The sequence below is a fragment of the Eumetopias jubatus genome, unplaced genomic scaffold (assembly GCF_037043125.1).
Source record: "Eumetopias jubatus isolate StellerSeaLion01/CBP00866 unplaced genomic scaffold, mEumJub1_p1.0 scaffold_1, whole genome shotgun sequence".
NCBI lineage: Eukaryota > Metazoa > Chordata > Mammalia > Carnivora > Otariidae > Eumetopias > Eumetopias jubatus.
In genome coordinates this window covers 98,453,115-98,479,307 of record NW_028274807.1, presented here as the reverse complement: position 1 = coordinate 98,479,307, position 26,193 = coordinate 98,453,115, and the positions used below count along the sequence as shown (strand labels likewise).

The 26,193-nt window shown below is 35.9% G+C and overlaps 1 non-coding gene across 1 annotated transcript; it reads left to right on the top strand.

The window, feature by feature from the left end:
- The first annotated feature begins 3,603 nt into the window (after positions 1-3,603).
- On the top strand, positions 3,604-3,709 carry LOC114209171 (U6 spliceosomal RNA). Its single transcript, XR_003609269.1, has one exon. It is a non-coding gene; the product is annotated as a U6 spliceosomal RNA (small nuclear RNA).
- Positions 3,710-26,193: the final 22,484 nt, after the last annotated feature.

The following is a 26,193-nucleotide window of genomic DNA, read 5'->3' as shown; positions in this document are numbered from 1 at the left end:
ATGAAATGGTTATTTTGCTATGTTCTAAAGGATTATTTTTATTTTTTTATTTTATTATGTTATGTTAATCACCATACATTACATCATTAGTTTTGATGTAGTGTTCCATGATTCATTGTTTGCATGTAACACCCAGTGCTCCATTCAGTATGTGCCCTCTTTAATACCCATCACCAGGCTAACCCATCCCCCCGCTATCACCACTGCTATTCAACATAGTATTAGAAGTCCTAGCCATAGCAATCAGTCAACAAAAAGAAATTAAAGGCATCCAAATCGACAAAGAAGAAGTCAAACTCTCACTCTTTGCAGATGATATGATACTTTATGTGGAAAACCCAAAAAACTCCACCCCAAAACCGCTAGAACTCATACAGGAATTCAGTAAAGTGGTAGGATATAAAATCAATGCACACAAATCAGTGGCATTCCTATACACCAACAAGACAGAAGAGAGACAAATCAAGGAGTTGATCCCATTTACAATTGCACCCAAAACCATAAGATACCTAGGAATAAACCTAACCAAAGAGGCAAAGAATCTGTACTCAGAAAACTATAAAATACTCATGAAAGAAATTGAGGAAGACACGAAGAAATGGAAAAACATTCCATGCTCATGGATTGGAAGAACAAATATTGTGAAGATGTCAATGCTACCTAGAGCAATCTACACATTTAATGCAATCCCTATCAAAATACCATCCACTTTTTTCGAAGAAATGGAACAAATAATCCTAAAATTTGTATGGAAACAGAAAAAGCTCCGAATAGCCAAAGGAATGTTGAAAAAGAAAAGCAAAGCTGGTGGCATCACAATTCTGGGCTTCCAGCTCTATTACAAAGCTGTCATCATCAAGACAGTATGGTACCACCACAAAAACAGACACATAGATCAATGGAACAGAATAGAGAGCCCAGAAATGGACCATCAACTCTATGGTCAACTAATGTTCAACAAAGCAGGAAAGAATATCCAATGCAAAAAAGACAGTCTTTTCAACAAATGGTGTTGGGAAATTGGACAGCCACATGCAAAAGAATGAAACTGGACCATTTCCTAACACCAAACACAAAAATAGACTCAAAATGGTTGAAAGGCCTACATGTGAGACAGGAGTCCATTAAAATCCTAAAGGAGAACACAGGCAGCAACCTCTTTGACATCAGCCGCAGCAACTTCTTCCTAGAAACATCGCCAAAGGCAAGGGAACCAAGGGCAAAAATGAACTATTGGGATTTCATCAGGATAAAAAGCTTTTGCACAGCTAAAGAAACCGTCAACAAAATCAAAAGACAACTGACAGAATGAGAAAAGATAGTTGCAAATGACATATCAGATAAAGGGCTAGTATCCAAAATCTATAAATAACTTATCAAACTCAACACCCAAAGAACAAATGATCCAATCAAGAAATAGGCAGAAGACATGAACAGACATTTTTCCAAAGAAGATATCCAAATGGCCCACAGACACATGAAAAAGTGTTCAACATCGCTTGGCATCAGGGAAATCCAAATCAAAACCTCAATGAGTTACCACCTCACACCAGTCAGAATGGCTAAAATTAACAAGTCAGGAAACAACAGATGTTCACAAGGATGCGGAGAAAGGGGAACCGTCCTACACTGCCTGTGGGTATGCAAGCTGATGCAACCAATCTGGAAAACAGTATGGAGGTTCCTCAGAAAGTTGAAAATAGAGCTACCATATGATCCAGCAATTGCACTACTGGGTATTTACCCCAAAGATACAAATGTAGGGATCCGAAGGGGTCTGTGCACCCCGATGTTTATAGCAGCAATGTCCACAAATAGCCCAACTATGGAAAGAGCCAAGATGTCCATCGACAGATGAATAGCTAAAGAAAATGTGATATATGTATACAATGGAATATTATGCAGCCTTCAAAAGAAATGAAATCTTGCCATTTGTAATGATGTGGTTGGAACTGGAGGGTATTATGCTGAGCGAAATACGTCAATCAGAGAAAGACATGTATCATATGACCTCACTGATATGAGGAATTCTTAATCTCAGGAAACAAACTGAGGGTTGCTAGAGTGGTGGGGGTGGGAGGGATGGGGTGGCTGGGTGATGGACACTGGGGAGGGTATGTGCTATGGTGAGCACAGTACCTCTGAAACAAATAAAGATTATTTTTAATGACAAGTCTGTGGAAAATACAATGGAAACATCAAAGCGTCATTGTTTGAAACATGTGGAGGCAGAGTTCAGCAAATTCTGAACCACATATAACCTAAGGAGCACTCTGGTATTCTGGCTAAATCCAAAGAACATCTTCTAGAAATCTCTAAAGGGACAGCTGTGTTTTCTTCATCTTGTCCTTCCTAAATAGTACTTTTTCCAGCACAGCTTTTGCTAAGGATTGAGCCATCATAAATACAAGTCCATTTCCCCAACAACATATCACACTACTTGCCATGAATTTTCAGGCTAGGTGTTAAAATATCAACAGCAAATGGACAATTGAAGGTCTTCTTTACTGACTAGTATATTATTGCCCTGGAAATAATGCTATTTTAAGTGAGAACAAAATAAAATAAAATCATGTATGTAGCGTAGTCCAATCATTGTAAAAACAAACAACAATTAAATGAGTAGGAAATTGCATGTATTTACAATTAAATTGCCCAGCAGGATATTCATTAATATGTGAAAAGTGAATATCTCAAGGTGGAAAGATGGCAGGTTATACTTTTCTCTATTGCCTGATATTTTAAAAATATTTTAATAACATACATTTTCTTCAGTTGGCTATAAATTTTAGTTATGTTCATAATCATTGGACTGTGATATTGATCCACAGGAAACTGATCCAGATTAAAAATTAAAACTATCAGTAGTTATCATTATTGAAAATTTCCAGATATTTTTATATATTTAAGAATTCTTATACGGAGGGGCGCTTGGGTGGCTCAGTGGGTTAAGCATCTGCCTTCGGCTCAGGTCATGATCCCAGGGTCCTGGGATTGTGCCCCGCATTGGGCTCCCTGCTCAGCAGGAAGTCTGCTTCTCCCTCTCCTGCTCCCCCCTGTTTGTGCTCTCTCACTTGCTCTCTCTGTCTCTGACAAATAAATAAATAAAATCTTCTTATAGAAGAATTCTTTTATGGAAATATACGCTAATATTCCGAAACTCACACTTAATTTGTTTCAGGACAGAAATGCTAAGGAATGCTGAGTCCCATGAGAACTGAGTGTCCTCAGCCCTGGCATTTGTATCAGAATTAAACCTAAGATAAAACAAAATATTGACATAATATAAATAATAAACATTATGACCATTACATTTTCTTCTTCTAAGTAAACCTATCTGTGGCTCCTTAGGATTTTAAAATAATTTATCTCCATATCTATTATTTTCCTTTTTATTCAGTTTATAATTTTATTATTTTTTGAGGCATATATAGCTCATAATTAAAATATCATTCACTAGGATGGATAGGATAAAATTATTTACATAATTTATACTTCTTTTCAGGAGGGGAAAATATACTAGATCACTCCAATTTTACTATCTAACTTTTCTTACTCTTAAATTTTACTTTATAATCCGGTTTCTCAAGTGTCTAAACATGTGTGCTTGCTTTGGCAGCACATATACTAAAATTGGAACAATACAGAGAATATTGGCATGGTCCCTGCACAAGGATGACATCCAAGTGTTTAAACATAAAATACTTTAAAAGGTTAACCACAAATTTAATATTTTCTTGTTTAGTACAACGTCCATATTACATTATGTTCTATCCCTTGCTCCTCTTGTTGGTGATATTTAGTACTGGTTCTTCACTTGGTTACAAATCCTATCCCTTCAATACCAAAGGAACAGTCCTGTACAAAGTATACAATGGACAACATTTTATCATTAAAGTATTTATACATACATGAATAATATCTGCAATATTTTGCTGGACAGTTATTTCCAGTTTGTTGAACAACACTCACAACCTTTAAAAAAAACTGCTGAAGTTTATTTTATTTTAAATTTTTACAGTATCCATCCAGTGATATTTTAAAGGTAACTGAATATACTTGGAAAATGATACAAATTTATGAGTACTTGACTTACTCATATAAAAGTGGCCTTGCTACTGTGCCCCATTTACATAGGATTTGTAAAATACAGAGATAAGGCAACTTTTTATATAAATGTTCAAATAGTGTCTTGACTTGTTAACCAAAGAAAGTTATTTCTAAAATATGCTGAATCTTGAGACTAAAAAAAATTACTTTAGAAAAATGATATTAGAATAATATGCTTCCTGTTGAATCTAAAATATTTTAAGAATACACTTTACTAACTTAAAATAAGTGTTGAAAATTCTGTTTCATTTTAAAATATAAATGGATCAAGTAGAATTTATCTCACTTTTTTTACTTGTTTTTATTAAAGTGCAATTAACATACAATGTTATATTAGTTTCAGGTGCACAGTATATTGATTCAACCATTCTACACATTATTCAGTGCTCACAGTGATAAGTGTAGTCAACATCTGTCACCAAATAACACTATTACAAGATTATCGACTATATTTTCTATATCATGTTTTTCATAAAGGAGTTTAAGAGGTAAAATCGTCCAGGTAAAAACTTATAAAATAAGTCACCATATCTTTCAAGAAGCAAATGTGAAATGTAATTTAACTTTTAAAAAAGCATTAGAAATGCATTATATTTTTTACTGTTTTCAGTATTATTTCAGCTCTTGCAAGTCCAGTTTTAAATATTATGATCCCCATTCTATTACTCACTCTTCTAGATCTCCTTTCATCTTCCCCCACATCTGCAGTGGGCAATATGACACTGAGCTAGAAGATAGGAAGAAGGGAAAAAATGCTTTCTTTTACTAGCACACTCAAGTTCTGTTCTACAGGTAAGAATCTCTTTTAAGATCTTAACTGGCTAAAAAACATGACAAATAATCATAGAGCTTCATTGCCTCAACTTACACTATTACTAAATTTTGCTCTGTAGAGTATTTTATCCATAAATCTTAAATGTATTTGATGCCTAAATTGGCAGTCCTGTTCTCAGAGATGTTTACAAGAGTAGTCTGAAAATGTTTTCTCTGAATCTCTGTTTGTGAAGCTAACACAGAGGGCTTACTTCTTGGAGATTCTCAGTGCACACTGCCTTAGCACTACGTTAAACTGAAGCATCTGAGAAATCTCTTTGTAGAGTTACTTCTTCAAATTTTGTATCAGTATTTACTTTATATATTAGAACACAGAATACTGTTTTATTAGGACATGTCAATATGTGTGTGGATGTGTGGATGTGAGATGTGTTGGTTTGTCTGTGTGTTTGTTTTGTCTGGATTTTTGCTCTATTATTTCCCAACATAGCAGTTAGGGGAATATTGAAATGACTTTTAGTCCACAGTTTATGTCATAGCAACGTATAACTATAGATATGTACACATGATTAAATAATAACTCACTGAGATTTAAGATTTTACACTGTTTGGTTTACCATATGTTTATGCAGTTCATCATTATGCTCTCTCTTGATGGTGACTGTCGGGTATCTAATCCCCCCAAAGTTTGGGTTTGGTCTTCTTACTTGCTATGAGAAAAACTGTCTTTCAAAAATGAAACAAGTGCTCCATATTATACTTAGTTACCAAAGAAAAGCAATAGTCTTTGAACCATCATTCTTGTAGCATCAATCATGCTATTCATTTGCAATTCATTTAAACCTAAAATTTTTAATATTTTACACGTTTTTAATAAAACCTGTAAAATACATTGAATATTTCTCTTCTTTCTCTAACTAAGGATATAGAACTTAGTTTTATAGTTTCTTAGTGATGCAGTGTTAATTTTCAGACACTGATATAAAAGAATAGTATCCTCAGGGATAATTGAAATATAAGTACTATGAGATACAATAAATTAATATTGATAATAAGTAGCTCCTGGCTGTCACGCTGTCATAAATTTTTGCATTTTTTATTTTTTCAATTTCTTTTTAATTAAATTCAACTAAGAATAATAAAGAAAGAGGGTGGAGCAAGATGGCGGAGGAGTAGGAGACCTGGATTTCGTCTGGTCTCAGAAATTCAGCTGGATAGGGATCAAACCATTCTGAACACCTACGAACTCAACAGGAGATCAAAGAAAAGAACAGCAGCAATCTCTGAACAGAAAAGCGACCACTTTCTGGAAGGTAGGATGTGCAGAGAAGTGAATCCGAGGCGATATTTGGGAGGATAGACGGTGATGGAGGGGGCCTCCGTCGGCCACATCTGGCAAGTGATAGAGCCGCGGAGCACAAAATTGGAACTTTTAGAAGTCGGCTCTGCTGGGGACGTCACACCAGTGGCCAAGTGGGGGGTGGAACCATTGCGGACAGTGTGGTCTCAGGACCCTCGGGGTCACAGAAAGACAGGGGGTGTCTGAGAGTGGCAGAGTTCCCAGGTATCAGAGCAGGGAAGCCAGCTGCAAAGACAGAGCTGAGGCGCGGGCTCTCAGCTCAGGGGTTGCCATAAACTGTGATCGGTGACACAGTCGGGCCACTGCTCCTCCAGCAGGGACCCAACAAGCAGCAGATCTGGGGAGACTCCCCTTTCTCCCCTGGGAGGAGGGGCGCGGGAGCTCACCGCAGGGATCTGCTGGGTTTGGAGACTCCACACTGAGTCAGCGGCCAGAGATAGAAATGCTCGGTCACAGGCCAGGTGAGCACAGACTGTGGCCGGAGACTGGGGAGACGGGAGTGATTGACTGCTTTTCTCTGGGAGCGCACTGAGGAGCAGGGCCCCGAGTTCTCGGCTCCTCCAGGGCGGAGACTGGGAAGCCGCCATTTTCACTCTTGTCCTCCAAAGCTGTACGGGAAGCTTGCAGGGAACAAAAGATCCCGAGAGCAAACCCGAGCAGATTACTTAGCCCGGACCAACAAGGGCGGGGCAATTCCGCCTCCAGCAAAGACATTTGAGAACCATGGCAACAACACCCTCCTCCAGAAGATCAGCAAGAACGGCCAGCCAAGACCAAGTTTACCGATCAATGAGAACAGCAGAACTCCAGCGCTAGGGGAATACTGCACATAGAATTCATGGCTTTTTTACCATGATTCTTTAGTCTTTCAAAGTTAATTTTTTTAACTGTCTTTTTTTCTTTTTTTTCTTGAATTTTTCTTTTTCCCTTTTTCAACCAACATCTTAGCAATCCTTTTTAAAAAAACATTTTTGTTTTTCATTCTTAGAGTCATATTCTATCCCTTCATAGTAGTTACCCTTATTTTTGGTGTATATATATAAGTAGTTCTCTCTTTAAAATTTTGAGATACAGTTTCTTCTAACAGATCAAAATATACCCTAAATGTCTAGTGTATGGCTTTGTTCCAGTCTCCTGCCTGATCACATTCTCCCCCCCTTTTTTCTTTCATTCTTTCTTTTTTTTTTAAATCCTCTTTCTTTTTTGCAAACAACTTCTTATCTTATCAATTCGTTTTATAAATTTTTTTATAATTTTCATCTTTACAGTCATCTTCCATCCCTTCATCGTATCAACCCTTATTTTGTACATGTATGAGTCTTTCTTTCTTTAAAATTTTGGGAGGCACTTTCTTCTAACAGACCAAAATACACCCAAAATCTAGTGTGTGGCACTGATCTATGCACCAGTCTGATCATATTTGATCATATTCTGTTTTTTTTGTTTTGTTCTGTTTTTGTTTGTTTTTATCTTTTTTTGTTTTTCCCTCTCATTCTTTCTTCTTTCTTTCCCTTTCTTTTCACCTGGTTTCAGGGCTTTTCTGATTTGTTTAGAGTATATTTTCTGGGGATGTTGTTACCCTATTAGCATTTTGTTCTCTCATTCATCTATTCTCTTCTGGACAAAATGGGAAGACAGAAAAAATCACCTCAACAAAAAGAACAAGAGGTAGTACCATCTGCCAGGGACCTACTCAATACGAACATTAGTATGATGTCGGACCTAGAGTTCAGAATCATGATTTTAAAGATATTAGCTGGGCTTGAAAAAAGCATGGAAGTTATTAGAGAAACCCTTTCTGGAGAAAGAAAAGAATTAAAATCTAACCAATTCAAGATCAAAAAGGCTATTAATGAGACACAATCAAAAATGGGGCACTAACTGCGAGGATAAATGAGGTAGAAGAGAGAATCAGCAATATAGAAGACCAAATGATGGAAAATAAAGACGCTGAGAAAAAGAGAGATAAACAACTACTGGATCACGAGGGCAGAATATGAGAGATAAGTGATACCATATGATGAAACATTAGAATAACTGGGATCCCAGAAGAAGAGAGAGGGGCAGAACGTGTATTGGAGGAAATTATCACAGAGAACTTCCCTAAAATGGGGAAGGAAACCGGCATCAAAATCCAGGAGGCACAGAGAACCCCTCTCAAAATCAATAAAAATAGGTCAACACCCCGACATCTAATAGTAAAACTTACAAGTCTCAGGACAAAGAGAAAATCCTGAAAGCAGCTCAGGAGAGAGGTATCTAATCTATAATGGTAGAAACATTAGATTGGCAACAGACCTATCCACAGAGAACTGGCAGGCCAGAAAGGACTGGCATGAGATCTTCAGAGCACTAAACGAGAAAAATATGCAGCCAAGAATACTATATCCAGCTAGGCTGTCATTGAAAATAGAAGGAGAGATAAAAAGCTTCCAGGACAAACAAAAACTAAAGGAATTTGCAAACACGAAACCAGCCCTACAAGAAATATTGAAAAGGGTCCTCTAAGCAAAGAGAGAGCCTAAAAGCAGCATAGATCAGAAAGGAATACAGACAATATACAGTAACAGTCACCTTACAGGCAATACAATGGCACTAAATTCATATCTTTCAATAGTTACCCTGAATGTAAATGGGCTAAATGCTCCAATCAAAAGACACAGGCTATCAGATTGGATTAAAAAACAAGACCCATTGATATGCTGTCTACAAGAGACTCAGTTTAGACCCAAAGACACCCCCAGATTGAAAGTGGGGGGGTGGAAAACCATTTACCATGCTAATGGACACCAAAAGAAAGCTGAGGTGGCAATCCTTATATCAGACAAATTAGATTTTAAACCAAAGACTGTAATAAGAGATGAGGAAGGACACTATATCTTACTTAAAGGGTCTATCCAACAAGAAGATCTAACAATTGTAAATATCTATGCCCCGAACATGGGAGCAGCCACATATATAAGGCAATTAATAACAAAAGCAAAGAAACACATTGACAACAATACAATAATAGTGGGGGACTTTAACACCCCCCTGACTGAAATGGACAGATCATCTAAGCAAAAGATAAACAAGGAAATAAAGACTTTAAATGACACACTGGACCAAATGGACTTCACAGACATATTCAGAACATTCCATCCCAAAGCAATGGAATACACATTCTTCTCTAGTGACCATGGAACATTCTCCAGAATAGATCACATCCTAGGTCACAAATAAGGTCTCAACCGGTACCAAAGGATTGGGATCATTCCCTGAATATTTTCAGACCACAGTGCTTTGAAACTAGACCTCAATCACAAGAGCAAAGTCGGAAAGAACTCAAATACATGGAGGCTAAAGAGCATCCTACTAAAGAATGAATGGGTCAACCAGGAAATTAAAGAAGAATTAAAAAAATTCATGGAAACCAATGAAAATGAAAACACAACTGTTCAAAATTTTGGGGGTACAGCAAAGGCAGTCCTAAGAGGAAAGTGTATGGCAATACAAGCCTTTCTCAAGAAACGAGAAAGGTCTCAAATACACAACCTTACCCTACACCCAAGAAGCTAGAGAAAAAAACAGCAAATAAAGTCTAAACCCAACAGGAGAAGAGAAATAATAAAGATCAGAGCAGAAATCAATGAAATAGAAACCAAAAGAACAGTAGAACAGATCAACGAAACTAGGAGCTGGTTCTTTGAAAGAATTAACAAGATTGATAAACCCCTGGCCAGACTGATCAAAAAAAAAAGGGGGGGGAATGACCCAAATCAACAAAATCATGAATGAAAGAGGAGAGATCACAACCAACACCAACGAAATACAAACAATTAAAAGAACATATTATGAGCAACCATATGCCAGCAAATTAGGTAACCTGGAAGAAATGGAAGCATTCCTAAAGATGTATCAACTACCAAAACTGAACAAGGAAGAAATAGAAAACCTGAACAGACCTATAACCATTAAGAAAATTGAAGCAGTCATCAAAAATCTCCCAACAAACAAACCCCAGGGCCAGATGGCTTCCCAGGGGAATTCTACCAAACATTTCAAGAAGAATTAACACTTATTCTTCTGACCAAAAAAATACAAATGGAAGGAAAACTTCCAAACTCATTTTATGAGGCCACCATTACCTTGATCCCCAAACTAGACAAAGACCCCATCAGAAAGGAGAATTACAGACCAATATCCTTGATGAACATGGATGCAAAAATTCTCACCAAAATACTAGCCAATAGGATACAACAGTACATTAAAAGGATTATTCACCACGACCAAGTGGGATTTACCCCTGTGCAGCAAGGTATGTTCCAACATCTGCAAATCAATCAACATGATACATTACATTAACAAAAGAAAGAACAAGAATCATATGATCCTCTCAATAGATGCAGAAAAAGCATTTGACAAAGTACAGGATCCTTCCTTGATCAAAACTCTTCAGAGTATAGGGATAGAGGGTACATACCTCAATATCATAAAATCCATCTATAAAAAACCTACAGTGGATATCATTCTCAATGGAGAAACACTGAGAGCTTTCCCCTTAAGGTCAGGAACGTGGCAGGGATGTCCACTCTCACCACTGCTATTCAACAAAGTATTAGAAGTCCTAGCCACAGCAATCAGTCAACAAAAAGAAATCAAAGGCATCCAAATCAGCAAAGAAGAAGTCAAACTCTCACTGTTTACAGATGATATGATAATTTATATGGAAAACCCAAAAGACTCCACCCCAAAACTGCTAGAACTCATACAGGAATTCAGTAAAGTGGCAGGATATAAAATCAATGCACACAAATCAGTGGCATTCCTATACACCAACAAAAAGACAGAAGAAAGATAAATTAAGGAGTCGATCCCATTTACAATTGCACCTAAAACCATAAGATACCTAGGAATAAATCTAACCAAGGAGGCAAAGGATCTATACTCAGAAAACTATAGAACACTCATGAAAGAAATTGAGGAAGTCACAAACAAATGGAAAAATCTTCCATGCTCATGGATTGGAAGAACAAATATTGTGAAGATGTCAATGCTACCTAGAGCAATCTACACATTCAAAGCAATCCCCATCAAAATACCATCCACTTTTTTCGAAGAAATGGAACAAATAATCCTAAAATTTGTATGGAACCAGAAAAAGCCCCGAATAGCCAGAGGAATGTTGAAAAAGAAAAGCAAAGCTGGTGGCATCACAATTCCGGACTTCCAGCTCTATTACAAAGCTGTCATCATCAAGACAGTATGGTACTGGCACAAAAACAGACACATAGATCAGTGGAACTGAATAGAGAGCCCAGAAATGGACCCTCAACTCTATGGTCAACTCATCTTTGACAAAGCAGGAAAGAATGTCCAATAGAAAGCAGTCTCTTCAACAAATGGTGTTGGGAAAATTGGACAGCCACATGCAAAAGAATGAAACTGGACCATTTCCTTACACCAAACACAAAAATAGACTCAAAATGGTTGAAAGACCTAAATGTGAGACAGGAGTCCATTAAAATCCTAAAGGAGAACACAGGCAGCAACCTGTTTGACCTCAGCCGCAGCAGCTTCTTCCTAGAAACTTCGCCAAATGCAAGGGAACCAAGGGCAAAAATGAACTATTGGGATTTCATCAGGATACAAAGCTTTTGCATTGGAAAAGAAACGTCTACAAAACCAAAAGACAACTGACAGAATGGGAAAAGATATTTGCAAATGACATATCAGATAAAGGGCTAGTATCCAAAATCTATAAAGAACTTATCAAACTTAACACCCAAAGAACAAATGATCCAATCAAGAAATGGGCAGAAGATATGAACAGACATTTTTCCAAAGAAGACATCCAAATGCCCAACAGACACATGAAAAAGTGCTCAACATTGCTCGGCATCAGGGAAATCCAAATCAAAACCTCAATGAGATACCACCTCACACCGGTCAGAATGGCTAAAAATAACAAGTCAGGAAATGACAGATGTTGACGGGGATGCGGAGAAAGGGGAACCATCCTACACTGTCTCTGGGAATGCAAGCTGATGCAACCAATCTGGAAAACAGTATGGAGGTTCCTCAGAAAGTTGAAAATAGAGCTACCATATGATCCAGCAATTGCACTACTGAGTATTTACCCCAAAGATACAAATGTAGGGATCCGAAGGGGTATGTGCACCCCGATGCTTATAGCAGCAATGTCCACAAATAGCCAAACTATGGAAAGAGCCAAGATATCCATCGACAGATGAATAGCTAAAGGAGATGTGGTATATGTATACAATGGAATATTATGCAGCCATCACAAGATGAGATCTTGCCATTTGCAATGACGTGGATGGAAGTGGAGGGTGTTATGCTGAGTGAAATAAGTCAATCAGAGAAAGACATGTATCATATGACTTCACTGATATGAGGAATTCTTAATCTCAGGAAACAAACTGAGGGTTGCTAGAGTGGTGGGGTGTGGGAGGGATGCGGTTGCTGGGTGATAGACATTGGGGAGGGTATGTGCTATGGTGAGCGCTGTGAATTTTGCAAGATTGTTGAATCACAGATCTGTACCTCTGAAACAACGCAATATATGTTACGAAAAGAAAAAAGAAGAAGATAGCAGGAGGGGAAGAATGAAGGGGGGCAAATTGGAAGGGGAGATAAACCATGAGAGACGATGGACTCTGAAAAACAAACAGGGTTCTAGAGGGGAGGGTGGTGGGGAGATGGGTTAGCCTGATGATGGGTATTAAAGATGGCACGTTCTGCGTGGCGCACTTGGTGTTATACACAAACAATCATGGAATACTTCATCAAAAACAAATGATGTAATATATGGTGATTAAGATAACAATTAAAGAAAGAAACACTAATGGAGAGGTCGAATAAATATTTCAAGATCAAAAAAAAAAGAATAATAAAGAAAAACATCTTTAAATGAATGAGGGGTTAAATTCCACTGTTTTTATCCCAATCACAGAAGCAGACAGAACAGTAGGGATGGATCAGAGTTTGTTAGATATCTGTCTAACATGAGATTGGAAATGCCTGGATGAAGACTTGAAGCACTGTCGTACACATAGATAATATAAATAAATATAATTATAATAGATATATTTAATACTTAACAGGATATATTTACATATTTAACAACCAGTATTGTGTGGACACTGCCTAATGTGCACAACCCTGAAGTAGGATTCTAGGAATCTCCATATATGTCCCTTGGTTGCACCATTGTTAAGAGGACTGGGGTTCTCTGAGTATATAGGGCCAAGAACAACTATGACTATCAAGGGATTTGAGCTATTTGTAAAATATCAAGTTTTGGCAAGTATGTGGAAAAATGAGAACCCTTAGAGAATGTTCATGGAAGGCAAAATGATGCAGCTGCTATGGAAAAGAGTATTAGATTCCACAAAACTAAAATAGGACTACTGTATGATCCAGCAATTCCATGTCTGTGTATTTATATAAAAGAATTGGAAACAATATTTCAAAGAGATACTTGCACCCTCATGTTCACTGAAGCATTTTTCACAATGGCCAAGAATTAGAAACAAACTAAATGTCCATGAATTGTTGATATAAAGGGAAATGTGGTATATACATATAGTGGAATATTGCTCACCCTTTAAAGAGAAGGAAATCCTATCATATGTGACTACCTGAAGCACTGCATGTTAAGTGAAATCAGACACAAGGACCTATACCGTATGATTCCACTTATAGGAGGGATCTAAAGTTGTCAAACCCGTAGAAACAGAAAGTGCAATGGTATGCCAGCAGCTGGGGGGAGTTAGAAATAAGGAGTTGCTGTCCAATGAATAAAGAGTTTCAATCATGCAATATGAATAAGTTCTAGATATCTGCTGTACAACAAAGTGCATATAGTTAACAATACCATACTGTCTACTTAAATTTTTATTACAAGGGCACATTTCATGTTATGTTTTTTTTTAAACCATAATAAAAAAAAATAAAGGAGAAATGCAAAGGAAAAAAATGGAGTGTGGGAAGGGTTGCTATACTTTGTTTATTTATATAATTTCAGTTCCCTGGATAATATTTAAAAGCATTACTACCACTGTTGCCAGACCATTGTAGGGACGAGATATATAGGATACAATGCAATTTGCATTTGTAATTCATTAAAATATATGACTTCTAGAAGGACACAATAAAGGTATTAGGTTGTTTTATTTCAAGGAATTATCTAATTTTTAATAAAACATCCTGGTTAAAGTCAGATTTGTTGGTATATGTCTTTCCATATTCCTCCAGGAAGTTCAAAGAGGAAGAGTTTTGTATTTTGTTCAACATTCTCTTCTAAATAGAAAGCGTGTACACACAACACAAAGCAATCTTACCATTGATAGTTAAGCTATAAAGTAACTCAACAACTTAGTAAAAAAATCACCTTCTATATGCTACTGAGTCTATAATGTATAGTAAGAAGGATAAGGTCCTTGTTTCCAGTCAGAACGGAGGACATCTGGTTATACATGACTGGAAAATTAAGCTTCCCTGAGGCTCAGTGTGAAAGGCAACCTTTAGATTATCTTTGTCACTAATGCAACTACCTGGAAATAACCATTTCCACACAAGGGACAGATCAGTCAGGTATGTATTCCCTGAAACTGGTGTCTGACTACAATTGCTTCACATGGTTGAATCCTTAAACTGTCCTGGATATTTAGGTTTGAGATCCATAGATTTTCAGTAAAGATTTTTTGGTTAAAACCATTTTTTTAAATCATGGGGCGCCTGGGTGGCTCAGTCGTTAAGCGTCTGCCTTCGGCTCAGGTCATGATCCCGGAGTCCTGGGATGGAGCCCCGCATCAGGCTCCCTGCTCGGCGGGAAGCCTGCTTCTCCCTCTCCCATTCCCCCTGCTTGTGTTCCCTCTCTCGCTGTGTCTCTCTCTGTCAAATAAAAATAAAAAATCTTAAAAAAAAAATAAATAAAACTATTTTTTTTAAATTATAGGTCAGCATAGAAGATGAACCCGGTTCACATATACAGAAAGATTTGAAGGTAAGATCCTGACTGCTTCCCAGGTCCATCCTCAGGTCCAGATGAATCATTGCCCTTGTTTCTGCATAATAAATTCTCCAATTTTCTGGCTCAAATACATTTCTGTTACTTGAAGGGAATGACCCTAACTCATTCCTTCCATTTCCTAATATGTAAAGAAGCAAAAATGTTGTCTTACTACTTTGCAGGTTCATGGAATGAAATAAGATAATCAGTCCTTAGTACAGTTAGAAAATGCCCAGTAAATATTAGCTATTACTTTTCACTTAGCATCTCCTCCTGGAAGCCAATCAGGTAAAATCAGGATTTAGTTCAAAGCATTTAAACCCAGAAGGGATCCTAGAGTCATCAATCTGAAGCTGAAATAATCTCTGATTTATGTGACATTACTAGAAACTAATCAATTTAAGTTTCTTTAAATAATATTCCATAATTCAAATTTTATCCTCATTTAAGGAAAACTTTAGAGTAAGTATCTCTACATATGAAAGGATTTCCATATTTAACTGCTTAATTTTTGTCAGTAATTGTTATCAAGAGATCATATTTCACTAGAAATCAATTCAGGTTTTAATGAACACAGATATGGATTATGTCTTAACTGTGCAATACAGCTGATCACCTTTTACTAAATGAGCCAAGCATTTGCATTTATAACATAATTCTCATGAAATCTATTTTTTGGAAAGGAAATTATGACTTAAATAGTTTATGTTATTTAAAAATTACATTTCCGGGGCACCTGGGTGGCTCAGTCGTTAAGCGTCTGCCTTAGGCTCAGGTCATGATCCCAGGGTCCTGGGATCGAGCCCCGCGTCGGGCTCCCTGCTCAGCGGGAAGCCTGCTTCTCCCTCTCCCTCTCCCGCTGCTTGTGTTCCCTCTCTCGCTGTGTCTCTCTCTGTCAAATAAATAAATAAAATCTTAAAAAAAATAAAAAAAATAAAAATTACATTTCCAGGGTTATAAGGATATAAACATATATAAAAATTAATCAAGCTGAATACAGCATTTGTGTTTTTTACAGGATATGGCATGTATTTAAAAGTGAAAATAAAATAAAACATTTATTTAAAAGGAGCATATTTCATACTATTTTAAACCTACTCTTTTGCATATGTAATGTTGTTATATTTGAAGTATATAATAATATTATTGTCCTAAAATTTTACCAGTTATTCTTAGACAGAAAATTGATCATCTTAGCATCAAGATGTTGATTGTCTCATATCAAATAAATGCAATTTCTAGCAACTCTAGTTTAAAAATTAACTTCTAACCTACAGATTTTACTCTTGCAGGACAGTCATTTTTTTTTTTAATGAATTTACCTACTTTGGCAGTAAGAAAGAACCTAGTGATTTAACCATTATTGAAAAAAGCTAAGGGAGCCAAAGTATGCATAAATTTCTTATACAGTCCCAGGATTTGTATGGTTAATGTTTCGACAATTATTATCATTAGGAGGCATTTCCAACAACTAAAAAGAAAAAGCGATCTTATATCTTTTATTATAATATAGATTTATAATCTTGAGTTGGAATAACAATTGATACCAATTACAGTATCATCAATTTGATCAGTGAATCAGGTCAAGAGTGGTTGGAAGGAAGAGCTTTATCAGAAATGGTTCAAATAAATTGATACACTTAAAGAAACTTTGTCTCAACTTTGTCTCAACCTAAAACTTGTCCCAACCTAAGACACACTAGCCTTTGGTTCTAAAAATTTAGCATCCTTCATCAATTTGATCAGTGAATCAGGTCAAGAGTGGTTGGAAGGAAGAGCTTTATCAGAAATGGTTCAAATAAATTGATACACTTAAAGAAACTTTGTCTCAACTTTGTCTCAACCTAAAACTTGTCCCAACCTAAGACACACTAGCTTTTGGTTCTAAAAATTTAGCATCCTAGACCAAACTTCTGACCTACTAAATGACTTTCCCATCAGAACAGTTTTGGTCTCAATAACTTTGATACCAAATGGTTCTTTTTTTTAAATTTTTTATTGTTATGTTAATCACCATACATTACATCATTAGTTTTTGATGTAGTGTTCCATGATTCATTGTTTGTTCATAACACCCAGTGCTCCGTGCAGAATGTGCCCTCTTTAATACCCATCACCAGGCTAACCCATCCTCCTACCCTCCTCCCCTCTAGAACCCTCAGTTTGTTTTTCTCAGAGTCCATCGTCTCTCATGGTTCGTCTCCCCGTTCGACTTATTCCCCTTCATTCTTCCCCTCCTGCTATCTTCTTCTTTTTCTTTTTTCTTAACATATGTTGCATTATTTGTTTCAGAAGTACAGATCTATGATTCAACAGTCTTGCACAATTCACAGCACTCACCATAGCACATACCCTCCCCAATGTCTATCACCCAGCCACCCCATCCCTCCCACCCCCCACCACTCCAGCAACCCTCAGTTTGTTTCCTGAGATTAAGAATTCCTCATATCAGTGAGGTCATATGATACATGTCTTTCTCTGATTGACTTATTTCTCTCAGCATAACACCCTCCAGTTCCATCCACGTTGTTGCAAATGGCAAGATCTCATTCCTTTTTATGGCTGCATAATATTCCATTGTGATACCAAATGGTTCTTAATTCTTACCATAAAATATTAACAAAGCCTTTTTTAAAATTTTTATTTAAATTCCAGTTGGTTAACATACAACACAATATTAGTTTCAGGTGTACAATATAGTGATTCAACACTTCCATACAACACCTGGTGCTCATCACAAGTGTAAAATACTAACTGTTTTTAAAGAAAAAAATATAAAATGTGAGGATATTCACTAAAATGATAACAATAATGATCCTTTGAATAGTTTAATTATGGGTGATTTTATTTTCTTCTTTAACTTAATACTTTGCAATATATTTTCAGGTATAAATGAATATATTTTGCAAAATAAACATATAAGTTAAAATGAACAACTAGGAGGATGGTACTCTGATCTAACATCAGAAGAATTGCTCAGGACTAATAATACTAAAACCCAATACTTTGTTCATAGCAAACATTTTTTTCATGCTCAATCTGTAGTACTAAATAATTCTATCCAAGAACCCTGTTTATTCAATTTTTATGTAGATAATCCAGATGGGCCAGTTGTCATTCCTTCCGTTTATTCTCCAAATATTGTTATCATGCTGACTGCACACATAGCACTGTATTAGAAGCTACTTTGTTGTTGTTTTGCTTTTAGTCATGTATAAAATGCTCCATACCGCAATAATCTTTCCCATATTTTCAACAACAGTGTCATGATACACAAGGGTGTGACTATCCATAGTAGACTAAAATAAAAAGTAGAAACCACAGTAAAAATACCAATATTTGCATCTTATTTATTTATGCTTTTTTTACTTAGAGGAGATCAAACTTAATATTTATAATTACATTACCTTTCAATATCTTGTCAATTAAAATCATGGATTCCAGGGCCAGAATGCCTAAGTCTGAATCCAGCCACTAGCTAGTTATGTGAGCTTGGACAGTTTACTTTGTCTTTCTGTAGGTCTCAAATTTATCATCCCCCCAAAATGGTATAATATTAATACTTGCTTATAGAGTTGTTATGAGGATTAAAAGAGAGTGTAGATCACTAAATATAAAATACTTAATAGAGTATGTGGGTATATAAAGCTTTTTCTATTATTGTCACTCCCCCCACAGGACTGAGGGCTGCCCAAAATGATAGCAATAATGATCATATAAATTATATGGAAAACAAGGTTGAGAATTGTAATTCTCAGTCATTGAATTCCAATCTAACTACTTGAGTATATCTACTTCTAAATCTAACTATACATATTAAGAATAATTCTACCCCACCTCACTGTGCATGTGCATAGAATCACCAAAGCTCACTGGCCTGAATTTTCAACTTTACACTGAACAATTAAGAGCTCATTAGGATACCCTTCGAGCTGCAGAACTGAAGATGAGTTCCACTTGGGAAACCATTATATCAATAATGAGATTAATTATGTGTGTGAAAACTTGCTCATAGTCACTGACAGTTTTATTCCAGGAGAAGAGAAAAAATTGGCTCATATAATGTCACTGGTTAATGCTGTGTAAGGACGGAGAACATGAACCTAGAGAATACACTGCCTTTATATGTAGCATTACACAACACTGTTTGGAAAACAGGAATTAGCATTTTGAGCTCCATACAAAGGTTTACACCTCCCCAAAGAAACTGGTATGAAAGTTTTCCTTTCATTGCCTACCCACGAGCAACTCATTCAATATGTCTGTAACAGAGCTCACTGTATTATCCCAACTCTTGTTCCTCCTTGTGCAGACAACCATTTGCCTAAAGAGGAAATCTGAAAGTAATTCTTGAGGCATCGCTCTGAAGCTTCAGCCCACCCAAATCCATTCAATCATTCACAAAGGCCAAAGGTTTTAATATTCCATGTATTTCTTTTTTTAATTTTTTTTATTTAAATTCAATTTAGATAACATATACTGTATAATTAGTTTCAGGGGTAGAATTTAGTAATTCATCAGTTGCAGAGAATACCCAGTGTTCATTACATCAAGTATCTTCCTTAATGCCCATCACCTAATTACCCCATACCCCCACCCACCTCCCCTCCAGCAACCCTCAGTTTGTTTCCTAGAGTTAAGAGTCGTTTATGGTTTGCCTCCCTTTCTGTTTTCATCTCATTTTTATTTTCCTTCCCTTCCCCTATGTTCATCTGTTTTGTTTCTTAAATTTCACTTATGAGTGAAATCATATGGATTTTTCTTTCTCTGACTGACTTATTTCACTTAGCATAATATCCCCGGTTCTGTCCACATTGTTGAAAATGGAAACATTTCATTCTTTTTGATGGCTGAGTAATGTTCCTGTGTGTGTATGTGTGTGTATGTGTGTGTGTGTGTGTGTGTGTGTACGTACCACAACTTCTTTATCCATTTATCTGTAGATAGACATCTGGGCTCTTTCCATATTTGGCTATTGTGAACACTGCTGCTCTAAACATTGGGGCGAATGCATTTCTTAAATCCATTCCTCCCGTAAACCTTACCTTGCCCATATGTCTCCTGGCTTAGATACTGTGTTTCTCCCTGAGGGTTTCAACAACCCTCTGATTGACTGCTCGGACTCCAGCCTTGACTCTTTCAAATAAGTCATCCATGCATTTGCCAGAGAGATCTACTGAAAATGCAAATCTCTCAATTAAAACCTTTCAGTGTTTTCCTTTGGCTGCAGTACACTGGCCCGCTTCCTTAATGCAGCAAATTAACTGTGCACTATTTCATCTTCTATCTTCAGGGATAGAAAACGCAGTTATAGCCAGTGTTGCCTTCAGTGAATCTGCTTTTTCCGTACCTTCACTTTCTGTCTACATTCAACTCTCTCCTCTCCTCCTCCAACTCAATTACATAGCAATTTTATCTGGTTCAATTATATCCTGGTAAAAACACTATAGTTGCACTTATTAAACTGCATTGTTACTATCTATCTGCCCATGTAGGTGGTTAGCTCTTATAAAAGGAATTATATATTGTATAAGAGTGAGAACGTTCAAGTTAAACCAGTCTTTGTCATATTTTTTTTAATGTTTTATTTATTTATTCATGAGAGTCAGAGAGAGAGAGAGAGGCAGAGGCAGAGGGAGAGGCAGGCTCCCTGCCTAGCAGGGAGCCCGATGCTAGGCTCAATCCCAGGACCCTGGGATCACGACCGGAGCCGAAGGCAGATGCTTAACCATCTGAGCCACCCAGGCACCCCGCCTTTGTCATATTTTGATCAGTAATATACTACTTTGGTAATAACGGGCATGTATTTAAGCTCTCTGTACATCAATTTTTGTATTAGTAAAATGAGTAATTGTGAGGTGTGATTATAATAATTGCCTGTTATTTATTTTAAAATGTCTCAGTATGTGCACAATATTTAACTGATTAGAAATACACACTTACCCCCAGAGGGCTAAATTAGTATTTGTAAGATTCTAATAAGACATCCACATCTACATGAAGCTACTCCAGTGGCTTCAATTATCTTTATTTCTGTTAAATATCAAAGAGTTGATTAATTAGCACTATAAACATTTAATGATTTTTTTCATTGTTAAATGAGATATTCAAGGTCTGTACATTCGTTTCAAATATTTTTTTCGGGCCCTCCACCTTGTATATAGTAAATAAAAGAATCTAGAGCAATCAATAGCTTATGCCCTTTAGAAGTGTACCTGAAACTTAGGATCCTGATCATACCTATAACCAAAGCTGACAAGAAAGCTAGTCCACATTTCTGCCAGAATACTGTTACATGTGTCAGAAAAAGCGTTCTTTTTGCGAGTAGGAGCACACCAAGAACAAAGCTAGTTCTTTGTGGAGCTTCGAGAGTGGAATGAAGGTTGTTACTGAGCCTGCTTGCTAAGGTCTTTATGTGGGCAAACTCTTATATGACTAGCATTCAATTGAAATATACCTTCTAGTAGCAAGGTGATGGGTAAATAGATGTAAAGCCTCACCCATTGCTAACAAGTGGAGGCTAATGAAACCTACATAAAGCCATATAAATGTGAGCAAAGCCTTTTCTTAGATAATTGTATGACAATTAAGATAACATTGTGCAAAGTGATAACCAGAGAGCTTAGCATATGAGATACAATTTTTAAATATATAACTGTGTTTACTTCATCTTTATATCCCTGCAGCCCACAGTTTTCCAGTGTTGGCAGTATTGACATTTTGTGCCAGATGGTTATTTAGGAGGGCAGGACTATCCCATGCATTGTAAGATGTTTAACAGCATCCTTGGATTCTACTCATTTGATGCCAGGAGCGCTCCCCATATGTGACAACCAAAAAGGCCATCAAAGATTGCTAGTGTCTCTGACTGGGACAAAATCACTGTTAGATGGTAACTACTGCTGTTACCTAATGCAATGCCAGGTACATACCACAAGTTCAAAGACAATTTTGAATTGGACATTTTATTAGAAGTTTCAGGGGCTGTGTAGCTCATGTGAAGCTAAATTACTGGTTTCATTCCTCAAGTGTCCTAATGATTTTTATTCTTTTCCTGCAAATTTTACAATTGCTTCAAAATTTTTTGTCATTGTTTATTAAGACATTACCCTAAATTTAGAATTAATAAGCTCCAGAGGGAGAAGAGTATATTTTTCATGCTTTGAATCCATGAATGGGAAAGACAAAGTGAAGTAGACAGAGACCCAGCACGAATTTTCCTCATCTCCCACCCTCTGTATGAATAGGGATTATTTCTGACCTGAACTTCTAATTCAAAATCATTAGAATTACTAAAAAAAAAGTTTATTAAACCTGATGGGAAATATATTTTATTATGTATCAATAGTACCAATAATTGATGTTATCATTTTTTAAAACTGAAATAAAATGTAAAACACTTACTTACAATTTTAAAACCATTGAATTTCATTTTCTGGTGAAAAAATTCACACTCATTCACCCACCAACTTACAAATGCCAGATTGGTAAAGTCAAGGTACATAATAGATCCTGACCACACCTAAAAGACAAGAGATTAATATGTAACTGATGCCATATATCTGTAGCCAAAAGAAAAATTTACATTAATAATATCTTTTCCAGCCTTAGAATTGGAAAATGGTTACCCTATTTATCAAATATTTCCCAATGGGAAATGCTTAGAGTGGTTTAATGCATGGTAAAATTTTTGATTTCTAATTAGAGTTTAAAATCTCATAAGGTTAGTATCAATTAACATCAACATAAAACACACACCACACTATATTTCACATATTAAGAGTATAATCTTTAATTTTCAGAATTTAATATAATGGCAGATCCATACTATAAAGATGGACAGTTTTGAATACTACAACTTTCATTTGTGATTTTAAAAATCTAATTCTTGAATAATGAAATAAATTGCATGCATGAACTAACTCCAAAATAATGCAGTTCTGGTATTATCAATAATTTTCCTTGCCTCCATTCCTAGCTCTCTAGTTACAAAATAATAATGCAGTTTTAAAGAAAAAAAAATGTAAACTTTATAATATTTGACTATTTGGTCTACCTATTATTTCGTTTCATGTACAAAGTTTTAGAAGTACCTATGCATTTAGAAAACTTTTACTGACTGTTATGTGCAAAACATTGCACTAAATTATGGTAAACAGTTGAGCCAGAGTATTGGAAATCATTTTTGGTCACGAATCAGAAAATGGGAATTCTAGTCCTTACACTTGTTAACATAATATGACTTTTCATTATACTGTTATTGGAAAATAGTTGTTGAGTACCTTCTATGTGTTAAACCTGGCCTTTTAGCTCAATGCATTATACATGTTGAATCATTTATATCCTCCTAACAACTCTGCAAGAAATGTATGACCTCTATTTTAAAATGAGAAACTTGAGCTTCCCTGAACTTCTTGTTTCAACTTATAAAATGAGAATAATGATTTCTATTAGTAGCTATTACCAGGGCTGTTGTGGGAATCGCATTCACTCATAGGCAAGTGACCCACACAAACCTCACGTGATATTGTTACAGTGAATGACATCAAAATAGTCCCTTTGAGCATAGTAAACCTTTTAAGATTAGATTTTTAATTCTTTTTGGGAACTAGAAAGCATGCCCCCACATATATCTCAGAGCCTCTGATACATCAACTTGTCCTTTAGTACCAAAGGGACTGTTTCGGTTAAGTGCTTCGTGCCTATCAGCCCAGCAAGATGCCCTGAGAGTCCTGACTGTGTACTCAACTGTTGTTGAGAAACAGTTTTGTGACCGAGCCCCCACATGGCCAGCTGTGTTCAACCCTAGGGAGAACACGACTCAGAAACAGGTTTTCCAGTTTCCTTTTGATAATGGAGTTGGAGAAATGAAAATGAACTAAGGTTGGTTCAGAGAAACAATTACTTTCGGAAAAATAATATATTCCATTGTTAAGGAATTTCTGTTCCTTGGGGCAAAAGGGACATAAACAAAGGGGGCTAGGTCTCAAGAAGAGGAACCAACTAACCTGGCAGATTATTGGCCTCTATAAATAATTTCCAAAGAATCTACAGAAATCTGTGGGCGCTTGGATAGGATGGAAAAAGTCCGTGGAGAAAAATATAGTGCAGGAAATGAGGGCTGAACTTTCCAGAACAAGGGATCAGCAGAAAAATTACTATAATTTTCCCAGCGACATCATGCCTGTCTTTTCTATTTTCTCTTCTGATACATTTAGTACAGATTCACTGCAATTTTGACAAAAACTCTCCACCTGGCAGCCATTTAGCAGAGTGATTCTCAGGTTCCGAGTTACACGATTGAGGTAAGTGAAATGGGACCATCTTATCTCTCAGCTTAATCTCCCCTCCAATAAATTAAATACCATAGTGGCTGGTTCAAAACTAGGTTTTTACTAGTTACCTCTTCAATAATTGTTGTAATGCCATCAAACTGATTAATCCACACTTTTTGTGCTGTTCCTTTATCATAAAGCTTATATGCTCCTCCATTTCTGTATTTTTTTCTATAAAAATAGGATCCTTAATAAAAGGAAAGGGAGAACATAGGAAAAAAAAAACAATTATATTTTCCAAAGGAGGAAATTTAATTAGTATCTTTTTGGCTGTGAAAATCTTGAGCAAATTTAGGAAGGCCTTTGGAATTAACTTCATCATAGCTCAAGTATTTCATGACTTTTATGCCAGTATTAGTGAACTGAAAATACTGATGGCCATATAAATTATGATTATTCTGTAAGGAAAACAGAATTTTTGAAAATACAATATTCAAATACATTGATTTTAATTGAATATTTGAAAATTATAAAATTCTAGCACTAATTACTTAATTTATCTTTTTTCTCTATATGGTGTCTCTACCTCAAATTCATGATATTCAATCACGTAATACATAAAAGCAAACTAAATTGTTTCAAAAAGTCATTTTAATAAGGCAATTCTTTTTCTAGTTGAATGTATTCTACTACAATTGTAAGATTGTCTTATTTGTCTATACTTACCCTAAAATTTGTTCCCCAAATGATTTAAGACAGTTTTAAAATACATAAATAACATAAGACAAAATAAAGGCAAATATGTTCATCAAGGAAAACCAAATGGAGAGAAATTTCTGAAAGAATATGCGCCAGTATAATGAGCATGTAATATTTGATACATTATATTCAATAAATGCTATAACTTCTAAATTATAATAACGGTTATTTTTCCATTACTTTTAATATTGTGTCAGAAATGGAAGGTGTCTTATATTTGCAAAACAATGTCAGAATGACTCTAGTTTGGGGCTTAAAAAAACCCTATGTGGTATAAAAAGCAAAAGTTATCATCTAGTGCTAATGTTGACATTAGCAACCAGTGACTTTTTGACACAATCAAAAGAACTACAAATGATTTTAAGTGATATGTTCAAAATCACTTGCCTTTGAAATAGAAAATGTTTTGAAACAAGTGATATTTACACTATTATTTATAACAGAAGACAGTTGGCATTGTATGCAGTCACCCATAATGATACTTACGGGGACCAAATAATTTCATGGGGAAATTCTTAAATCAACTTATTAAGTGAAAAAAAATCATGTCAAAAACAAACAAACAAACCAAGATGTGTCATTATTACTAAGTGTAATGGACTGGAGGAAAAAGATGTGAAATACAATAAAATTTTTACAAAACCAAACAATGCCTTCAAAATGTATCTATCTTATGATGATAGCCTCTACAGATATTTCATAAATTTCTTTAATTAGAACATTATTGTATTTAATAACTTCATGTAATGCATTTATACAGCAATATATCAAGTTATTTACATCTTACCTATTTCAGTGTATGCTATTAATTTTAGGATAAAAAAGGTTATGATTCCTAAATAAAGTGACTAAAAGCCAACGATCATTGAATTATAAAGTGCTTTATATGTTTGAGTGGA